Here is a 21517-nt window from a genome sequence, read left to right on the forward strand (position 1 = left end):
TACTCTTTGCCCTGATCACTCAACCTCTTTTCTGCTTGGTTACTTTGCCCTAGACACACAGGTATGTTCCTTCTCAGCTTTATTAATAGGAGTATAGTAGGCAGAAGATAAACTGCCCTGTTTACAGTGTACACCTTGATAACTATTGACATATGTTCCCCCTGAGAGATGATCACCACACTCAGAATAATGAACACATCCATCACACCCAAAAAAGTTTTTGCTTCCTTGGTATGTATAGTAATGACAACTACATTTTGCTCCAAAGAGGTTCTCTAGTTATTTATTTCATGCTTAACTAGGGATAATTTATTATTAAGACAATTACGTATGTTGGAAAACAACTTGCTCCTGGTAGACTTCAATGTACCTGAGAAATTTCTTTCCTTATGTTTTTGATACTTTACGCCCCAGGTCGAATGTTACCGAAGTACAGTCTTTCACAGGAATCTCATATTGACGAGTGTTGTTATATGTTCTCCTATTAATGCTTTTGTTTAAGGTATTTTGAATGTTAATCATAGTAAATTTGGAGTCCCTGGCACATTTCCACCCATAACAAATCATGAAAGAAATTTTATAGAATCCTGTACTCATAAAAGTTGAAAAATATTGGAATCATTTTAAAATGGTAAGAGTGTGCTTAAAATGTATTTATGGATGCTTGGTTATGGTCCTCAACAAACCTAATGTTGAATTCAGTAAGTTAGCTGAGGAAAGAGTATGTGGTAGCTTATGATTTATGTGTGGGATAGGCCAATTTCTCTTTAATGGCAATAGACATAAAATGGTCATCTACAAAATGGTCAATGTTATGTCTTGTAAGAAAGGAAAAAGTATTTTTTCAGCCTTCTTAGGGTCCCCGGCTAGGTCTGAAAATGAAACTGATAAAAACAGATTAACAGAAGGAAGGCATACAAATTTATTTGGTATAAGTTTTATGTGACATGGGATCCTTCATGAGCAAATGGTTAGACTTGTGTATCTTATGCTAGGTGTGATGAAGAGTGGACAGTCATGGAGGAATATGATAGATTAAGGAAAATAAGGTAATTGTAGTAAATGGGGGGGTCATCTTAGCAAGGCCTGTTTGTTTGGATTCTTCTTGGCGTCCCTTCTAATTCAGAGATAAAGATGCTCCTTTCCTAATTCTTGTATGGACTAGTCAAATTTGGAGAAGATAAAAACAGCAGTTGGAATTTTTTAAATGATAAGGATCATTAAATGTTAGATTAAAACAGTTTTAATTTAATCACATATCCTCTCCTTTCTCTTTTGCAAAACCTTTTAAATATTGTTTCAATTATACACTACTTTATACTTCTGGACCCAAACCATAACCTCCGAAATTTCTTTTTCCTAATAAAACAAACTTACTGTGTAATCTACTGTTCCTTCCTCATCACCCTTAATACATATTGAAGAAAAACACTAGCCATATTATATTAAAGTGACAAATGAAATGAAGTTAGATTAGATATGATTAGAAGCAATCAACCTCAATACATCAGCACTGCGTTCCTTCAGCTTTCACTTCCTTACAGTGGGTAGTTCCTTGGAGATCTGTGAGATGGCTATCTAGTTCTATGTTCTGTGGTCTCTAAAGTCAGCCTTCTTGATAGCTACAAAAACCAAATCCCCCCACCCTCTCTGCTTAGGGTGAGGTCATTCAGCTTCTTCGGATTGTCTACTACACATTTTAAAAAGGATATTCCTAACTCATGTAGATTTGGTGAAAGTTGAGGTTGTCTTTTCTTTTAATGTTAATGTCTTACACAAATGCTTTTGAGCAACTGCCAGCTTTTTTTTTAATTAATTAATTAATTAATTTATTTATTTATTTATTTTTGGCTGCATTGGGTCTTTGTGGCTGCGCGTGGGCTTTCTTTTTTTAGTTGCGGTGAGCGGGGGCTACTCTTCATTGCCATGCGCGGGCCTCATTGCGGTGGCCTCTCTCGTCGCGGAGCGCAGGCTCAGTAGTTGTGGCGCACGGGCCTAGCTGCTCTGCAGCATGTGGGCTCTTCCTGAACCAGGGCTCGAACCCGTGTCCCCTGCATTGGCAGGCGGATTCCTAACCACTGCGCCACCAGGGAAGCCCAATTGCCAGCTTTGTAAATACCTAGATTGTCTTTTGCTTGTTTCATGAAAGCATAGCTACAATTATACTAGGTTCTACCCAAAGTTTCATGCCTTTTCTTTTTACATCCATCCTATGAATCTTTAGTATAGTATTTCTTTCCTATTGGTAGAAGGGAGAAGGATTGAGTCAGAAGGTCAAAACTCTAGTTTTCATCTGTCTGACAAGAAACTGAAGTGCTTTCATATTTCTTCAAAACTGTGTTTTCATGGAGATTAAATTATCACTTTTCCTCTATCACTCCAGCATCACAGAGCAACACAGAGGTTACTTAAGGGTTTCTGAAGATATACCTTTGCTTTTTCTGTCACTAGAATAGATTCTAGCAACTTGAGCCTCACATGTTTGCATGAAGCTTTCATTTTTATTGGTGGAAAAAAAGTGCATGCTTTCTGGTTAATAGACCTTTATGTATCCAATGATTCTTCTTTTAAGTAGCACGTTCAACACTCACTTTGAGAATCTTAGAATCCACTTAGTTTTAGGCACTTTGACCAGTCACACAGGACTGGAGCAAATTGTGACAATCTATCTGCCAAAGCTTTCTGTAAGGATATATTTTGGGGAAAGGAGCACTGAAAAATAATAACAAAGTTATTGTAGTGTTTGATGCCTTATTCTCTTCACCAGCATTTAGAATGAAACCATGTATGTTCTCCCAATGACTATTTGTATTCCTCTCTTGTTCTGTCATTTAAAGAAGCAATATAAAGCAAAAAAAAAAAAAAAAAAAAAGGAAGAAGAAGAAGTTAGTTATAGAATGATAAGCAGTAAGATCTTATCTCAGCAATGCTACTACCTGGCTGTGGCTTTGAGTAAGTCACACTCCTTGCATTCTTAGCTTCTTCATCGTTAAGTGGACTTCTAAGAAGGCTCTTCCCACTCACATATTTCAGACCTGTGTGATTCTGATTCTATGTGTGGTTGATTTTAAATTACAAGCAGAAAGATTGTGTGCCTCTCTGCAAAGGTAGCAAGGGAACATTTACATTAGGAAGTTGTGGACAGTGTGCCTGTGTAGGCACTCTGCTCAAAAAGCCCATGAGGAGAAGCTAATTTCAGGAGGGGAGATGGGAATGTGGATTCAGAGAAATCATGACATGGATAGTAGTGAAGTTGAACAAGCTGACATCTCAGTGAAACAGGAAATCAGATCACTGATTGATCATGAAAGCTCTGGGGAGGGTTTGAAATTTAGTGAAACTAGAGAAGATTTGTATCAGCCACTTGTGGCACATTTTCCAGGGATTCGGGTATGAATGGATAAAACAATTATTAAGTAGTATTTCAGGTTTGACCCCATACTGCTCACCCACTCTTTCTTCAGACTTGGATCTGAATGCCTTTTATAATTTCTAAAGTTCAAACATACTCTACGAATGAATATTTACTACCAGTTAATACAATTTTTATTGTTCCACATGATCTATCACTCTTAGAAATAGAAGTAGCATTATTGGGATATGCCTCCAGCTTTCTAAAATGACTTGAGGTGACCTTGCAGCAAAGGTGAAATAAGATTTCTTTCCTTAGCTGAACTTAAGAAGTGTTCATGCTAAGTTTGCAGGCTTGTTTGGACTTGCTTAGAGGCTTGAATGAGATAGGAGTTTTGGTAGGGCACTGCAGAAGAATGTCCACCATTCAGCTGATCTCTCTGGCTTAACACTGGATTTTAACCTCTCACATTCCATCTCATAACATTTTATACAAGTGTTTTGATTTGCCATCTCAAGGAGAATGCCGTTATGGCAAATATCATTCTACTGTCTGATTTCGTGGTGCACATCTTTTAGAAAGCTAGAAAATTAAGAATGAAATAGAATGATTATAATTTGTGTTAATGTGCATCGATTTGAATGTTCTAGAAGTGTGATCTCTTTTCAAGGTTAAATATATTTAAGAAGTTGAACTGACAGCTTATCCTTAGCCTTCATTTTCCAATTGATTAAACTTAAATACATGGTATATAACGTTAAAAAACAGCATAAATTATTAAGATCTAATCTTCATCAGTAAACAATAAAAATGTCCATGATACTTGAAGAAAAACGTGGCCCACCCATTTAAAAATTTTTTATAATTTTTCTTTTCCAGCGGTGAAAATGGTGGTGTTTGCCTTGGGTTGAGGGCATATTTCTTCATTTCTACCACTACCACCGCCAGCACTAGCCCTGTCCCCACACAATGGTTTTAAATTTTCATGAAAATAATCATGAGTGAAAGGCTGGGAATTAAAGAAGCAAAGAATGTTCCATTTACTTTACATGTAATATTGTTTAATGCTTTCCGGAAATTATATGTTATCAAGTGTGTGTTTATGGTGATGATCATTGCAGATAAATGAAGAATTCAGAGCCTGAACCTAAGCTCAAAATAAGATGCCAAATAAGGAAGAAAAGATCAAAGAGCTTGGAACAGAATTCCAGCAAGCTGAACCCAGGTAATGAAACTAGATATATATTCTATCATGTCAAGATATGATAGAAAATTACCTTTTAAATGGAAGGAAAACATGACCAGTAACAGACTTTCTTGTATATCAACATTTTAGTTTAAATAACTTTACAAATCTGATTTCCTAAGACAGATCATTTCCATGTGTGGAAAGACTCAAGCATTAGTTTTTTTAAATTTGCCTAAATATTTTGTGACAGAATCTATTATACAAGCAAAACTGTTTTTGAGAGAAAATTTTCATTTTAATTTGAAAACTTGCGTCCACTTTTGTATTACTTTCAGTTCTCCAGAGAAACAGAACCAATAGGATATATATATATAGAGAGAGAGAGAGAGAGAGAGAGAGAGAGATGAATTGGCTCACATGATTATGGTGGCAGGCAAGTCCCAAGATCTGCAGGGTGAGTTGGCAAGCTGGGGACACCGGAGAGCCTTCGGTGTAGTTCTAGTCTGAATCCAAAGTCCTGAGAACCATGAAAGCCAATGGTTTATAGTTGAAAGGCCAGCACTCTTGAGACCTAGGAAGAGCCAACGTTTCAGTTCGAGTCCTAATGCACGGAAAAAGATGATGTTCTGATTCAAAGGCAGTTAGACAGGAAGAATTCTCTCTTATTAGTTGGAGGATCAGTATTTTTGTTGTAATCAGGCCTTCAACTGATTGGATTAGGCCCACCCACATTAGGGAGGGCAATCTGCTTTACTCAGTCTACCACTTCAAATGTTAATCTCATTCATCCAATAACACCCTCACAGAAACATCCAGGATAATGTTTGACCAAACACCTGGGCACCCTGTTGCTCAGTCATGTAGACACATAAAATTAACCATCAGAACTACATTTCCTTTCATGAAGAAAATCTTCAATTACTTTAATGATCCCAAAAGCTTCTGTAGACTTCCATAATCTTGACTACCATCATTTCAAAACCTATCAACTTTACATTCCCACCTACATTCTCTTTGAGGAAAGCTTTCATGTATACTTAAAGTCTTTATTAAGTAGTCTACACTTTACAACTGATTAAGTACTCTCCTCAAGACGGCTTATGTTTGAAGAGAATATTCAGAATGTGATGATTGCATCTTAACATAGAGGATCCTCAAGAGGTGTTTGTTGCTTGAATTGGTCTGTTTCTACCATTCTACTGAAAGGTTATGTAAAAACTCAACAGTGAACTCCAAATGACCCAATCTGCTGGCCTTTTCCTGGCCTAACTCTGCTTTACTGTATCTGTAATATTTGTTAATTTTTCGATAAAGCTTTCATTTTTTCCTCCATCTTCCTACTTCACTTTTCACATCTCTAAGAAGTCAGTTACTCTCCCTTTTTTTCACTTTCCAAATTAGGACATTCACCTAGGTTCTTTCCTTAGCTCATGACAAATGACATACATTCATGAGCAGGTAGTCTGCTATAGTAGAAAGGGAACTGAATTAGGTATGTGAAGAACTGCATTCAAATCCTAATCATGTTTTACACTAAATTTGTGACGTTTGACCAGTCACAAACTTTTGGAGTCTCAGTTTTGTCATCTATAAACAGTAAGATGAAACTACTTGCCTTACCTATATTACTGGGTTATAGTGAGGATTAAAAGGGATAATAGGGAATTCCCTGGTGGTCCAGTGGTTAAGACTCAGTGCTTTCACTGCCGTGGGCTCGGGTTTGATCCCTGGTCGGGGAACTAAGATCCCCCAAGCTGTGCAGCATGGCCAAAAAGAAAAAAGGATAATAGATGTAAAAACTTTGATAACATATATTGCTATGCAAAGGATATTACTTGTGTTATTAGAAGACAGCTAGATTATTGGCACTGTGAGACAGACACTTTGTGTAAAGCTAATTAGCCCTCAAAGGGATCAAACCATGACCTTCTATTAATTATCCATATTTGAACCAACTAGTCTAACAGGTCCAGGCCAGATAGAGTATTTCTTTGCATATGTTTATTATGAAATCTAATTTTTCAATTTTGGAATAGTATTTCACAAAGTTTTGATGAGGATGCCAACTCTCCTAGCATTAGAGTACTAGCAGAAGTAGTCATTGTGTAGAGTTTAACATGTTAATCCAACATCTGTACAACTCTTTTGCATGTACTGTTAAGTCCTTGAATATTGATAAATTAATAAGTAGTGTATAATCTCTTCATGTTTTATTGCAAGCATTTGAACATTGGATTATTTATATTAGAGGAGTATGGGCCCTCAGGTTACCTATAAATTTCAGGACATCTTTTGCCACATCCACAAACAGATGGAGGGCCATCCCCACCACCAGCTCTACTAGTGCTACTTCTATCCACAGGATTTGCTCCTCCTCCTCCAATTCCTTTGGTAAACCATGACCATCATCATCATTGTTCAAGGACCTCTTCCTCCATCACTACCTTTGTTTGGGGACCTCTTGCTTCAATTTAAGGAATGAAGTATAAATAAATGCATAAACCTGAACTCTATGGATTGATTCTTGAACCCTATGACATGATTCTCCATGAAGAGAATCAAATGGTCAAAGGCAAAACATTGACTAGGGTTTATGGCATCCTCTAGCCATTGGTGATTAATGTGCAAATAACTGCATACCTGTCTATAGGAAAGAATAAAACTGCTGACTCATTTGCTTTCTTTTCTGAACTCACCATCTTATGTTCCTTTTTCAGTGTAGTATCTCAATAATTGGAAACTACATAGGGAATATGAAATTCATGTAGAAGGCAAAGAAGAAACAATAAAATTGTACAAGGATAATTGTACTAGTTTCCTGAGGCTGCCATAACAAATTACTACAAACTGGGTATCTTAAAACAACAAAAACTTATCTCTCACAGTTCTGGAGTACAGAAGTCCAAAGTCAAGTGTTGCATGATCCACATTCCCTCTGGAGGCTCTAGGGACAATCTCTTTCTTGCTTCTTCCAGCTTCTGATGGCTGTTGGCATTCCTTGGGTTGTGGCACCATCTCTCTCTGTTCTATTTTCACATTGCCATATCCTCTTTGTGTCTGTAAACTCCCTCTACCTCTCTTTAATAAGGGGATTGCATTTAGGGCTCACCCAGATAATCCAGAATAAGTGCCTCTTCTCAAGATCCTTAACTTAATCACATCTTTTGCCATATAAGGTAATCACAGATTCTGGGGATTAGGATGTGGACTTATCTTTTGGGGGTCACCATTCATCCCACTACAGTAATATAGAAAACACAACCTTAAATGAAAAGCAATTTTGATTCCATTGTCATATTTAAGTACTATAATGTAAGTGCTTTTTAAAAATTATTGACCCTTGTCATCTTAGTTATTTTTGTTCTTAAGATAATGATGTTTACTATTGAGATTTAAATTTTTATAGTGTAGAATAGGTCACAACATTCTGTGGTGACAATAACCTAATTATTTTGTATATGGTATAGTAAAGTGCCTTTTTCGTGAGTATTGTTTTGCTTAATCATCATCAAACAATGTATTTTTTAAAAAGCTTACCACAGGAAGTGACGAAGATGGTGGAGTAGGAAGACCCTTAGCATACCTCCTCCCATGGGCACATCAAAATTACAACTATATACAGAGCAACTATTGATGAGAAAGACCAGAATACTAGTAGAAAATATCTTTTACAACTAAAGATATAAAGAAGGAACCACATTGAGATGGGTAGGAGGAGCAGAGATGTGATATAGTCATGACCTGTACCCCTGAGTGGGTGACCCACAAATGGGAGGATAATTACAATTGCAGAGGTTCTACCCAAGGAGCAAGAGGCCCGAGCCCAACATTGGGCTCTCCAGCCCAGGGGTCCTGTACCAGGAAGACGAGCCCCCAGAACATTTGGCTTTGAAGCCCAGTGGGGCTTACTTTCAGGAGAGCCAGAGGGCTGTGGGAAATAGAGACTCCACTCTTAAAGGGTGCACACAGAACCTCACATGCTCCAGGACCCAGGGCAGAAGCAGTAATTTTTTTTTTTAAATCTTTATTGGAGTATAATTGCTTTACAATGGTGTGTTACTTTCTGCTTTATAACAAAGTGAATCAGCTATGCGTACACATAGCCCCATATCCCCTCCCTCTTGCATCTCCCTCCCACCCTCCCTATCCCATCCCTCTAGGTGGTCACAAAGCACCAAGCTAATCTCCCTGTGCTATGCAGCTGCTTCCCACTAGCTATCTATTTTACATTTGGTAGTGTATATATGTCCATGCCACTCTCTCACTTCGTCCCAGCTTATCCTTCCCCCCCTCCCATGTCCTCAAGTCCATTCTCTACATCTGAGTCTTTATTCCTGTCCTGCCCCTAGGTTCTTCAGAACCATTTTTTTTTTTTTTTTTTAGATTCCATATATATGTGTTAGCATACGGTATTTGTTTTTCCCTTTCTGACTTACTTCACTCTGTATGACAGACTCTAGGTCCATCCACCTCACTACAAATAACTCAATTTGTTTCTTTTTATGGCTGAGTAATATTCCATTGTATATATGTGCCACAGCTTCTTTATCCATTCATCTGTCGATGGACACTTAGGTTGCTTCCATGTCCTGGCCATTGTAAATAGAGCTGCAATGAACATTTTGGTACATGACTCTTTTTGAATTATGGTTTTCTCAGGGTATATGCCCAGTAGTGAGATTGCTGGGTCGTATGGTAGTTCTATTTTTAGTTTTTTAAGGAACCTCCATACTGTTCTCCATAGTGGCTGTATCAATTTACATTTCCACCAACCGTGCAAGAGGGTTCCCTTTTCTCCACACCCTCTCCAGCATTTACTGTATGTAGATTTTTTGATGATGGCCATTCTGACCGGTGTGAGGTGATACCTCATTGTAGTTTTGATTTGCATTTCTCTAATGATTAGTGATGTTGAGCATCCTTTCATGTGTTTGTTGGAAATCTGTATATCTTCTTTGGAGAAATGTCTATTTAGGTCTTCTGCCCATTTTTGGATTGGGTTGTTTGTTTTCTTGATATTGAGCTGCATGAGCTGCTTGTAAATTTTGGAGATTAATCCTTTGTCAGTTGCTTCATTTGCAAATATTTTCTCCCATTCTGAGGGTTGTCTTTTGGTCTTATTTATGGTTTCCTTTGCTGTGCAAAAGCTTTTAAGTTTCATTAGGTCCCATTTGTTTATTTTTGTTTTTATTTCCATTTCTCTAGGAGGTGGGTCTTTTCTCCATTGTATATTCTTGCCTCCTTTATCAAAGATAAGGTGACCATATGTGCGTGGGTTTATCTCTGGGCTTTCTATCCTGTTCCATTTATCTATATTTCTGTTTTTGTGCAAGTACCATACTGTCTTGATTACTGTAGCTTTGTAGTATAGTCTGAAGTCAGGGAGCCTGATTCCTCCAGCTCCGTTTTTCTTTCTCAAGAAAGAAAAAATTGCTTTGGCTATTTGAGGTCTCTTGTGTTTCCATACAAATTGCGAAATTTTTTGTTCTAGTTCTGTGAAAAATGCCATTGGTAGTTTGATAGGGATTGCACTGAATCTGTAGATTGCTTTGGGTAGTATAGTCATTTTCACAATGTTGATTCTTCTAATCCAAGAACATGGTATATCTCTCCATCTGTTTGTATCATCTTTAATTACTTTCATCAGTGTCTTATAGTTTTTTGCATACAGGTCTTTTCTCTCCTTAGGTAGGTTTATTCCTAGGTATTTTATTTTTTTTGTTGCAATGGTAAATGGGAGTGTTTCCTTAATTTCTCTTTCAGATTTTTCATCATTAGTGTATAGGAATGCAAGAGATTTCTGTGCATTAATTTTGTATCCAGAAGCAGTAATTTGAAAGGAGCCTAGGTCAGACCCACCTGCTGATCTTGAAAAGCCTCCCAGAGAGACAGGAGGCAACTGGAGCTCACCCTGGGGGCATAGAACCTGGCAGCAGCCATTTTTGGGAGTTTGTTCTACCACGTGGACACTGGTGCTGGCAAGCATCATTTTGGAATCCTCCCTCTAGCTTATTAGTGTTGGCACCCAGCCCCACCCACCCTCCTGTAGACACCAGTCCTGGGACAGCTTAGGCCAAGCAAGTAGCTGGGTATGGACACAGCCTCACGCACCAGCAGGCCAGTCACCTTAATACCCCTTGAGCCCACATCCACCCCTGAAGCCAGAGACCCCAGGACCCAGCTCTGCCCACCAGAGAGGAGTATACTGCTGCCTGGCACTAGCCCTGGGATCAGCCTCACCCATCAGTTGGGCATGCACGAGCCTCAGGACCACCTGATTCCCCAGCTCCGCCCACCAGCAGCCTGACACCAATGTTGAGGACCCCAGGGCCCTGCAGCCAGAGACCCTGGGACCTGGATCTACCCACCAGCAGGCCAACACTAGATTCGGAACCCCTGGCCCTGCAGCCACCCAACCTGGAACCTGTCTCTGGTCACCAATGGACCAGCACTTGCCCTGGTACCCCTGGGGCTCTGCAGCCAGCTGTCTCATTACTTGGCCCTGTCCACCAGTGGCTGGCAGCCTCTGCACAAGGTAGGGCCTGGCAACCAACCATACTTAGGGCCAGCCAAGTCTACCATTCCTCACAGAGTAGTCAGCTCGCCGCAACAGAAGGACCCACAGAGCCCACATAAGGGACACCCCTAGAGCATATAGCTCTGGTGACCAGAGGGGTGCACTGCTGGGATGCATAGAACATCTCCTACAAAATGCCACTTCTCCAAGGTTGGGAAATATAACCAACCTACCAAATAAATAGAAATAAAAACAGCAAATTAGGCAAAATGAGGCAACAGAGGAATATGTTCTAAACGAAGGAACAAAATAAAACCCCAGAGGAAGAACTTAGTGAAGTAGAGATAAGCAATCTATGCGGTAAAGAGCTCAAGATAATGAACATAAAGATGCTCAAAGAACTCAGGAGAAGATTGGATGAAAAGAGTGAGAAGTTAGAAGTTTTTAACAAAGAGAAAATATAAAGAAGAACCAAGCAGGGAATACAATTACTGAAATTTTAAAATACATTAGAAGGAATCAACAGTAGATTAGATGATACAGAGGAATGGATCAAGGAGATGGAAGACAGAGTAGTGGAAATCACTGAAGCTGAACAGAAAAAAGAAAAATGGATGAAAAGAAATTAGGACAGTTTAAGAGACCTCAGGGACAACATCAAGTGTATAGCATTCACATTATAGGGGGTCTCAGAAGGAGAAGAGGGAAAGGTGCAGAGAACATATTTGAAGCCATAATAGCTGAAAACTTCCATGTAAAATATGTAAAATATGATGTCAAAAACAGTAATTGTAGGGGAGGGGAGTACAAATACAGGGTTGTAGTTAAAATGCATTTGAAATTAAGAGATCAACAACTTAAAATAATCACACACACACATGGTAACCATGTACCAAAATCTATAATGGATAGACAAAAAAGAGAACAGAATCCAAACACAACACATTTGATAGTCATGAAATCACAAGGGAAGAGAGCAACAGAATAAGAAAGGAACAGAAAAGAAATACAATAACAACCATAAGACAATGAACAAATAGCAATAAATACATACCTATCAATAATTACTTTAAAAGTAACTGGACTAAATGCTCCAACAAAAAGACATAGAGTGGCTGAATGGATACCAAAAAAAAAGGCCCATGTATACGCTGCCTACAAGAGACTCACTTCAGATCTAAAGACACACTGAAAGAGAGAGGATGGAAAAAGTTATTCCATGCATATGGAAATGAAAACAAAGCTGGGGTAGCAATAATTATATCAGATGAAGTACACTTTGTTTTTTTATTATAAGGTTTTTTTGTATAAATTTATTTATTTATTTATTTTTGGCTGCATTGGGTCTTCGTTGCTGCACGCGGGCTTTCTCTAGGTGCGGCAAGTGGAGGCTACTGTTGTGGCGTGCGGGTTTCTCATTGCAGTGGCTTCTCTTGTTGCGGAGCACAGGCTCTAGGTGTGCAGGCTTCAGTAGTTGCGGCACGTGGGCTCAGTAGTTGTGGCTCACAGGCTCTAGAGCGCAGGCTCAGTAGTTGTGGTGCATGGGCTCAGTTGCTCCGCAGCATGTGGCATCTTCCAGGACCAGGAATTGAAGCTGTGTCCCCTGCATTGGCAGGTGGATTCTTAACCACTGCACCACCAGGGAAGTCCCTGAAATACACTTTAAAACTAAGAATATTATGTAATATTCAAGGGATCAATCTAAGTAGAAGATATAACAATTGTAAATATGTAAGCACCCGACATAGAAGCACCTAAATACATAAAGCAAATATTAACAGACATAAAGGGAGAAATTGACAGTAACACAAAGTTACTAATAGTAGAGGACTTTATCATCCCACTCACAGCAACAGATAGATCATCCAGACAGAAAATCAATAAGGACACACTGGCCTTAAATGGCGTATTAGAGTTAATGAACTTAATAAATATATATAGAACATTCCATCCAAAAACAGCAGAATATACATTCCTTTCAAGTGCATATGGAACATTCCCCAGGATATATCACATGCTAGGCCAAAAAATAAGTCTCGGCAAATTTAGAAAATTGAAATCATATGCAGCATTTCTCCTGACCACAGTGCTATAAGACTATAAATCAACTAAAAGGAAAAAACTGCAAAAACACAAACACATGGAGGCTAAACATATATTGGGTTGGACAAAAAGTTTGGGTTTTTCCATAACGTTTTAAACCTGAACAAACTTTTTGGTCAACCCAACACTACTAAAACAACTAATGGATCACTGAAGAAATTGAAGAATAAAGTGAAAAATACCTGGAGACAAATGAAATTGAAAAAACATGATCCAAAATCTATGGGATGCAGCAAAAGCTGTGCTAAGAAGAAAGTTTATAGTGATACAAGCCTACCTCAGGAAAGAAGAAAAATCTCAAATAAACAACCTAACCTTACACTAAAGGAACTAGAAAAAGAAGAGCAAGCAAACCCAAAATTGGTAGAAGGAAAGAAATCATAAAGATCAGAGCAGAAATAAATAAAATAAAGACTAAGAAAATAATACAAAAGATCAATGAAAGTAAGAGCTGGTTCTATGAAAAGACAAAAAAAAAAATTGATAAACCTTTATCCAGACTCATCAAGAAAAAAGAGAGAGGGCCCAAACCAATAAAATCACAGACAACTGATACAACTGATACCACAGACATACTGTGAACAGTTATTCACCAATAAAATGGACAACCTAGAAGAAATGGACAAGTTCCTAGAAATGTACAATATCCCATGACTGAATCAGGAAGAAATAGAAAATTTGGGCAGACCAATTTTGAGTAGTGAAATTGAATCAGAAATAAAACAACTCCCAACAAACAAAATTCCAGGACCAGACAGTTTCAAAGGGGAATTCTGCCAAACATTTAGAAAAGAGTTAACATCTACCCTCCTCAAACTATGCCAAAAACTTGCAGAGGAAAGAATGCTTCTGAACTCATTCTATGAGGCCAACATCACCCTGATACCAAAACCAGACAAAAATATCACAAAAAAAGAAAATTCCAGGCCAATTTTACTGATGAACACAGATGCAAAAATTCTCAACAAAATATTAGCAAACTAAATTCAACAATACATTAAAAGGATCACATACCATAATCAAGTGGGATTTCACCTAGGGATGAAAGGATAGTTCAATATCTGCACATCAATCAATGTGATAAACCATATTAACAAATTGAAGAACAAAAATCATATGATCATCTCAGTAGATGCAGAAAATGCTTTTGACAAAATTCAACATCCATTTATGAGAAAAACTCTCAACATAGTGGGTATAGAGGGAACATACATAAACATAATAAAGGCCACATATGACAGGCCCACAGCTAACATACTCAGTGGTGAAAAGCTGAAAGCATTTCCTCTAAGATCAAGAACAAGGCAAGGATGCCCACTCTTGTCACTCCTATTCAACATAGTATTGGAAGTCCTAGCCACAGCTATTAGACAAGAAAAAGAAGTAAAAGTATTCCAAATTGGAAAGGACAAGATGCATGATACTATACATATCATGTACTACTAGAACCTATCAATGAATGCAGAAATGTTGCAGGATAAAAAATTAATATACAGAAATTTGTTGCATTTCTATACACTAACAATGAACTAGCAGGAAGTGAAATTAAGAAACCAATCCTGTTTAAAATCACATGAAAAAGAATAAAATACCTTTGAATAAATCTAAGGAAGTAAAAGATCTGTACTTGGAAACCCATAAGACACTGATAAAAGAAATTGAGGATGGAAAGATATACCTTTTTCATGGATTGGAAGAATTAATACTGTTAAAATGACCATACTACCCAAGGCAATCTACAGATTCAATGCCATCCCTATTAAAAGACCAATGGCATTTTTCACAGAACTCAAACAAATAATTCTAAAATTTGTATGGAAACATAAAAGACCCCAAATAGCCAAAAGAATCTTGAGAAAGAACAAAGCTGGAGGTATCACACTCCCTGATTTCAAACCGTGCTACAAACTACAGTAATCAAAACAATATGGTACTGGCCCAGAAACAGAAATGTAGATTAATGGAGCAGAATAGAGAGCTGAGAAATTAATCCACACTTACATGGGAAATTAATCTGTGACAAAGGAGGCAAGAACATACAATGAGGAAAACACAGCCTCTTCAGTAAATGGTGTTGGGAAAACTGGGCAGCTATGTGCAAAATAATCAAACTGGATTACTCTCACACCATGCACAAATATAAATTAAAAATGGATTAAAGGCTTGAATGCAAGACCTGAAGCCACAAAACTTCTGGAAGAAAACATAGGCAGTAAACTCTTCAATATTGGTCTTAGTAATATTTTTCTGGATATGTCTCCTCAGGCAAGGGAAACAAAAGCAAAAATAAACAAATGTGACTACCTCAACTAAAAAGCTTTTGCACAGCAAAGAAAACTAACAAAACAAAATACCCATCTATTGAATTGGAGAAGATATTTTCAAACAATATATCTGATAAAGGGTTAATATCCAAAATATACAAATAATTCATACAGCTCAATATCAAAAAACCTCAAACAACCAGAATAAAAGATGGACAGAGGAGCTGAATAGACATTTTTCCAAAGAAGACATACAGATGGACAATAGGAACCTGAAATTCTGTTCAATATCACTAACCATCAGGGAAATGCAAATCAAAACCACAGTGAGATATCACTTAACACCTGTCAGAATGGCTATTATCAAAAAGACAATAAATAACAAGTGTTGGCGAGGATATTGAGAAAAGGGAACCCTCGTGTACTGTTGGTGAGAATGTAAATTGGTGCAGCCACTATGGAAAACAGTGTGAAGATTTTTCAAAAATTTAAAAATAGTACTACCATATGATTCAGCAATTCCACTCCTGGATATTTATCTGAAGAGACCAAAAACAGTAATTTGAAAAGATATACGCATCCCTATGTTCATTGCACCATTACAATAACCAAGACCTGGAAGCAACCTAAGTGCCCATCAGTGGATGAATGGATAAAGAAGATGTAGTATATATATAAAATGGAATATTACTCAGCCATAATAAAGAATGAAATAATGCCATTTGCAGCTACATGGATGGACCTAGAAATTACCATACTAAGTGCAGTAAGTCAGAAAGAGAAAGAAAAATACTGTATGATTTCACTTATATGTGGAATCTAAAAAACAAAATAAATGAACAAACATGAAAAAACAGAAACAGTTATAGATGTAGAGAACAAACTGGTGGTTGCCAGAGGGAACAAAGTGTCTGGGAGGAAAGAAAGTGGTGAGGGAGATTAAGAGGTACAAGCTTCCGGTTACAAAATAAATGTCATGGGTATGAAATGTAACAGTGTGGGGAATATAATCAATAACTATGTAATATCTTTGTATGGTGACATTGTAACTAGACTTATCTTGGTGATCATTTTGAAATTTCGAATCACTGTGTTGTGTAACAGAAACTAACATAGTGTTATAGGTCAACTACACTTTAAAAACAAACAAACTCATAGAAAAAGAGATCATATTTGTGGTTACCAGAGTCAGGATGTGGAGGGAGGGGGAATTGGATGAACGTAGTCAAAAGGTACAAACTCCCAGTTATAAGATAAACAAGTACTGGAGATGTAATGTACAGCATGATAAATATAATTAACACTGCTGTGTGTTATATATGGAAGTTGTTAAGAGAGTAAATCCTGAGTTCCCATCATGAGGAAAAAATATTTTTTCTATTTCTTTAATCTTGTATTTATATGAGATGATGGATATTCACTAAACTTACTATGGTAATCCTTTCATGATCTATGTAAGCCAAATCTTTATGCTGTATACCTTAAACTTATATCGTGCTGGAGAGTCAAGGAAGGAGCTGGAGAAAGGAATTTTTCAACATATATATATATATAGCATCCTGGTAGAACCCCCACATGACCTGTATAAGAAATTGAAATCCTGCCCAGGTTTTCAGATTGGCCTCTGGGTAGCAAACAAATGAAGCGGAGTAGAACAGCTTTTCAAGGCCTGTGAAAACCAAATTGTCATTTGAAACTTAGCCCACAAAAGTGGGCTATAACCAGAGGGCTAAATCTAAACTGCTTGCTAGAATATAAGATATAAATATGATCTGGACACTCAGAACATAACACCTGCATGTCCAGGATACAATCATAAATCACTTATCACATGAAGAACCAGAAAAACCTTGAATGAAAAAATACAATTAACAGATGCCAACACGCACATGAAGCAAATTAATTTGCTCTTTCTAATCAGGTATCTGTTCAGATGTCACCTCAAAGAAGCCTTCCCTGATCACCTATAATCAGTAGCACCCTAGTTGTCACTCTAACCACTCAATCTGCTTTTTCTCAAACTCATCTAATATTATGTGTCCATTTGTTTTGTGTATTTCTCCCCAATAGTTTTAATTGTTTAGGGATCAGGGGATTTTTTTTGTTCACATAGTACATTTTGATAAGAAACAATACATTTCCATAAGAAACAAAAAGCTTAGGTACCTATGATTTTCTTGATAGGCAAACACTCTTAATAGTGTTAATCTTTTCTCTGGGAGAATGATTGGGCAAATGAGAGGCACAGACATTCTTCCATGCATTTTCGCTTCATTTGGAATGTTGCAAAAAGAAACTGCTCTGTGGCATTCCAGAGGATATCGTGGAGGCCCAAGACTGAAGCCTTAGTTGCTACCGGGTGGCAAGACTGTTTGGCTACCAGGTAGTCAGTGGTTTTAAGGAAGTGCAAAGAAGTACTTCTAACAGACAAATTGTGTTTCCTTTAGAACATATAGTGTCAGCTCAACTGCTGATGATAGGCCCAGCCTAGATGCTAAATGAGATAGGACATCATTTGCCTGTGGGCCATCACACTAACAAATCTCAGTCAAATTCTTAAGGATGAGATGAGTCAAAAAGCCACAGAGGCCTTCTAAAGTAGAAATCAATAAATTTGGACTGGACCACAAGTAAACATCTGGATATGAAACCAAAAATATAGAGAAAAAATTTATGATCAGTAAAGTCCCAAGTAGACAGTAGAAGGCCCATACTCAAGAGCAGATTCTGTACCAACAGAGCATAGTGTTAAAGAAAATGTATTCTGACACTTGTTAAAATGGTGAGGAAGACTATTCAAAATTATTGCAATAAGAGTATTGCAATAGGGGAGAGAGAGAGTGGGCTCATCTCTGACTATAAGAAGGACACGTGGGAATAGCCAAGGAGAAGGGTGAGAGGATCAGTGGATAGAAAATTACTAAGAGGCGGTATCAAAGGTAGGGGCATTCTTGCTAAACAGACCTAACAGGATTCTTGCTAATGTCAGGCCAAGGACTTATACATCAAATGTGGAGGATGAGGAATTTGATCAGATATCAAGTGTGGGGGGATTCTCTCTAAACTGACTTAGCAGGATTCTTGCTAAAATTGGGCTGGGCAGGCCAAAGACAGGACTGGGGCCAAGGTCAAGGCATAGTTGAAAAGAGGGCTCAGAGGAACCTGACTAAGTTTGGCCAAGGAGAGAGTCTTTGTCAGTAACTCCCTTCATTTTGAGAGCCTGCTGAAGTTAGTTCTTAGGTCATAAGGAAATGATCAAAGGTAGGAACCCCAGAAGATAAAGTATTCTTCCATTGGCCTGCACACAGTGGTCAGTGCATTTGTGAAATAGACAGAGGGTAATGAACGTTGTCCACCAATAGTAGGAACAAACTGAGAGACATGGTAAATAAACAAGGGGTTGACTTGCAGAAGAAGAAAGACTTCCGTGATAAAACGGGTAGCAGTGGAAGGTGTGAAAGGAGATGGAAAAGCAACTGTGGGGCAAATAATAAACTACAGGTGGTCACAACCTCTAATATGATGTCATGCATAGAGAAGCAGGCTTGAGTAAGTCAGAAATAAAAATTGTGACAATGCCTGTGATAAGTGGAATCATTGGTCCCAATGCACTATACTGCCATCTGTAATCATAATTCATAGAGTGCATAGAGTCCCAAGATTGAGGAGGTTGATTAAAGTTAGGGCCCAGCATTAACCTCCTGCCCCACCCCAACCCCTACCACCAGTTGAAAGTGGGTGGGTTTTGTGAGATTTCCTGTGTCAACCTGAAATGCAGAAAGGAGCTGCCTGGCTAGGACAAAACACCTCAGTGTCCTCATTGTCTTCTTCCCACTTGATCATGGTGTATGATCCTTTTAATGTATTGTTGGGTTTGGTTTGCTAATATTTTGTTGAGAATTTTTGCATCTGTGTTCATCAGTGATATTGGCCTGTAAATTTTTTTCGTGTGATATCTTTGTCTGGTTTTGGTATCAGGGTGATGCTGGTCTCATAGAATGAGTTTGGAAGTGTTCCTTCCTCTTGTTTTTTGGGAAGAGTTTGAGAAAGATTGGTATTCATTTTCCTTTAAGTGTTTGGTAGAATTCACCAGTAAAACCATTTGGTCCTGGACTTATATTCATTGGGAGGTTTTTGATTACTGACCTGACTCAATCTCCTTACTAGTGAATAGTCTGTTCAGATTTTCTATTTCTTCATGATTCAGTCTTAGAAGGTTGTATGTTTATAGGAATTTGTCCATTTCTTCTAGCTTGTCCAATTTGTTGGTATATAATTGTAGTCTTTTATGATCTTTTGTATTTCTCTGTTATTGGTTGTAACATCTCTTTCATTTCTGATTTTATTTATTTGAGTCCTCTCTCTGTTTTTCTTGGTGAGTATAGGTAAATGTTTTAAATTTTGTTTATCTTTTAAAAAACCAGCTCTTGGTTTCATTGATCTTTTCTATTACCTTTTTAGTCTCTTTTATTTCTGCTCTGATCTTTGTTTCCTTCTACTAACTTTGGGCTTAATTTCCTTCTTTTTCTAGGTCCTTGAGGTATAAAGTTAGGTTGTTCATTTGAGACCTTTCTTGTTTCTTTAGGTAGATGTTTATCACTAAGAACTTCCCTCTTAAAACTGCTTTTGCTGCATCCAATAAGTTTTGGTATGTTGTATTTCCATTTTCATTTGTCTCAAGGTATTTTTTGACTTCTCTTTTGTTTCTTCTTTGATCCATTGGTTGTTCAGTAGCATGTTGTTTAATCTCCATATATTTGTGAGTTTTCCAGTTTTCTTCTCATAACTGATTTCTAGTTTTATACCATTCTGGTCATAAAAGATGCTTAATATAATTTCAATTTTCTTAAATTAATTAAGACTTTTTTTTGTGGCCTAACATATGATCTATCTTGGAGAATGTTCCATGTGTGCATGAGAAGAATGTGTATTATGTTGCTTTTGGATGGATTGTCTGTATATGTCTTTTAAGTCCATCTGGTCTAATGTGTGGTTTAAGACCAATATTTCCTTATTGGTTTTCTGTCTGAATGATTTATCCATTGATTAAAGTGGGGTATTAAAGTCCCATAGTATGATTATATTGTTTTCTATTTCTCCTTTTAGGTCTGGTAATATTTGCTTTATGTATTTAGGTGCTCCTGTACTGGGTGCATCAGCTATTATTTCTTTAAATAAGCTCTCTAGGGACTTCCCTGGTGTTCCAGTGGTTAAGAATCCACCTTCGAATGCAGGGGACGTGGGTTCAATCCCTGGTCAGGGAACTAAGATCCCACATGCCGCAGGGCAACTAAGCCCACGTGCTCTAGAGCCCACACGCTACAACTTGAGAGCCTGTGCACTGCAACGAAGAGACCACGTGCTGCAATGAAAGATCCCGAATTCCACAATGAAGATCCCATGTGCCACAACTAAGACCCGATGCAGCCAAATAAATAAATATTAAAAAAAAAAAAAAAGCTCTCTACCCTTTCTCCCTTTCTTCTTCTCAGATTCCAGTGATGCATATATTTCTGTTTATGGTATCCCATAAGTCCCATATATTTATTTCTTTCATTTTCATTCATTTTTCTTTTTGCTTCTCTGATTGAATAAGTTCAGTTGACCTGTCTTCTAGATCACTGATTCTCTCTTCTGCTTGTTCAAGTCTGGTGTCAAAGCTCTCTATTGAATTCTTTAGATCAGTCATTGTATTCATCAGTTCCTAAATTTCTGTTTCTTTTTAAGGTTTTCTGTCTCTTTGTTGAACTTCTCATTTTATTCTTGTATTGTTTTCCTGATATAGGCATACCTTGTTTTATTGCGCTTTTCTTTATTGTGCTTTGCAGATGTGGCATTTTTAACAAATTGAAGGTTTGTGGCAACCTTGAGTTGTCAGATGATGGTTAGCATTTTTTTTAGCAATAAGGTATTTTTAAATTAAGGTAGATACATTTTTTTAGACATAATGCTATAACACATTTAATAGACTATAGTATTGTGTAAACATTTATATGCACTGGGAGACCAAAAAATTTGTGTGCCTTACTTTATTGCAATATTTGGTTTATTGCGGTGGCCCAGAGCTGAACCCACAATATCTCTAAAGTATG

At 37.6% G+C, this 21517-nt stretch overlaps 1 long non-coding RNA gene across 1 annotated transcript in view; it reads left to right on the forward strand.

Annotated features, from left to right (window-relative positions):
- The window catches only part of LOC133082417 (uncharacterized), a 358686-nt gene that overhangs the window by 121609 nt on the left and 215560 nt on the right, over window positions 1-21517 (forward strand). The window contains exon 5 of the long non-coding RNA XR_009698951.1: window positions 4474-4577. This is a non-coding gene — a long non-coding RNA (uncharacterized LOC133082417). The remainder of the gene's footprint in view (window positions 1-4473; window positions 4578-21517) is intronic.

This window comes from Eubalaena glacialis, chromosome X (genome assembly GCF_028564815.1).
Source record: "Eubalaena glacialis isolate mEubGla1 chromosome X, mEubGla1.1.hap2.+ XY, whole genome shotgun sequence".
Lineage (NCBI taxonomy): Eukaryota > Metazoa > Chordata > Mammalia > Artiodactyla > Balaenidae > Eubalaena > Eubalaena glacialis.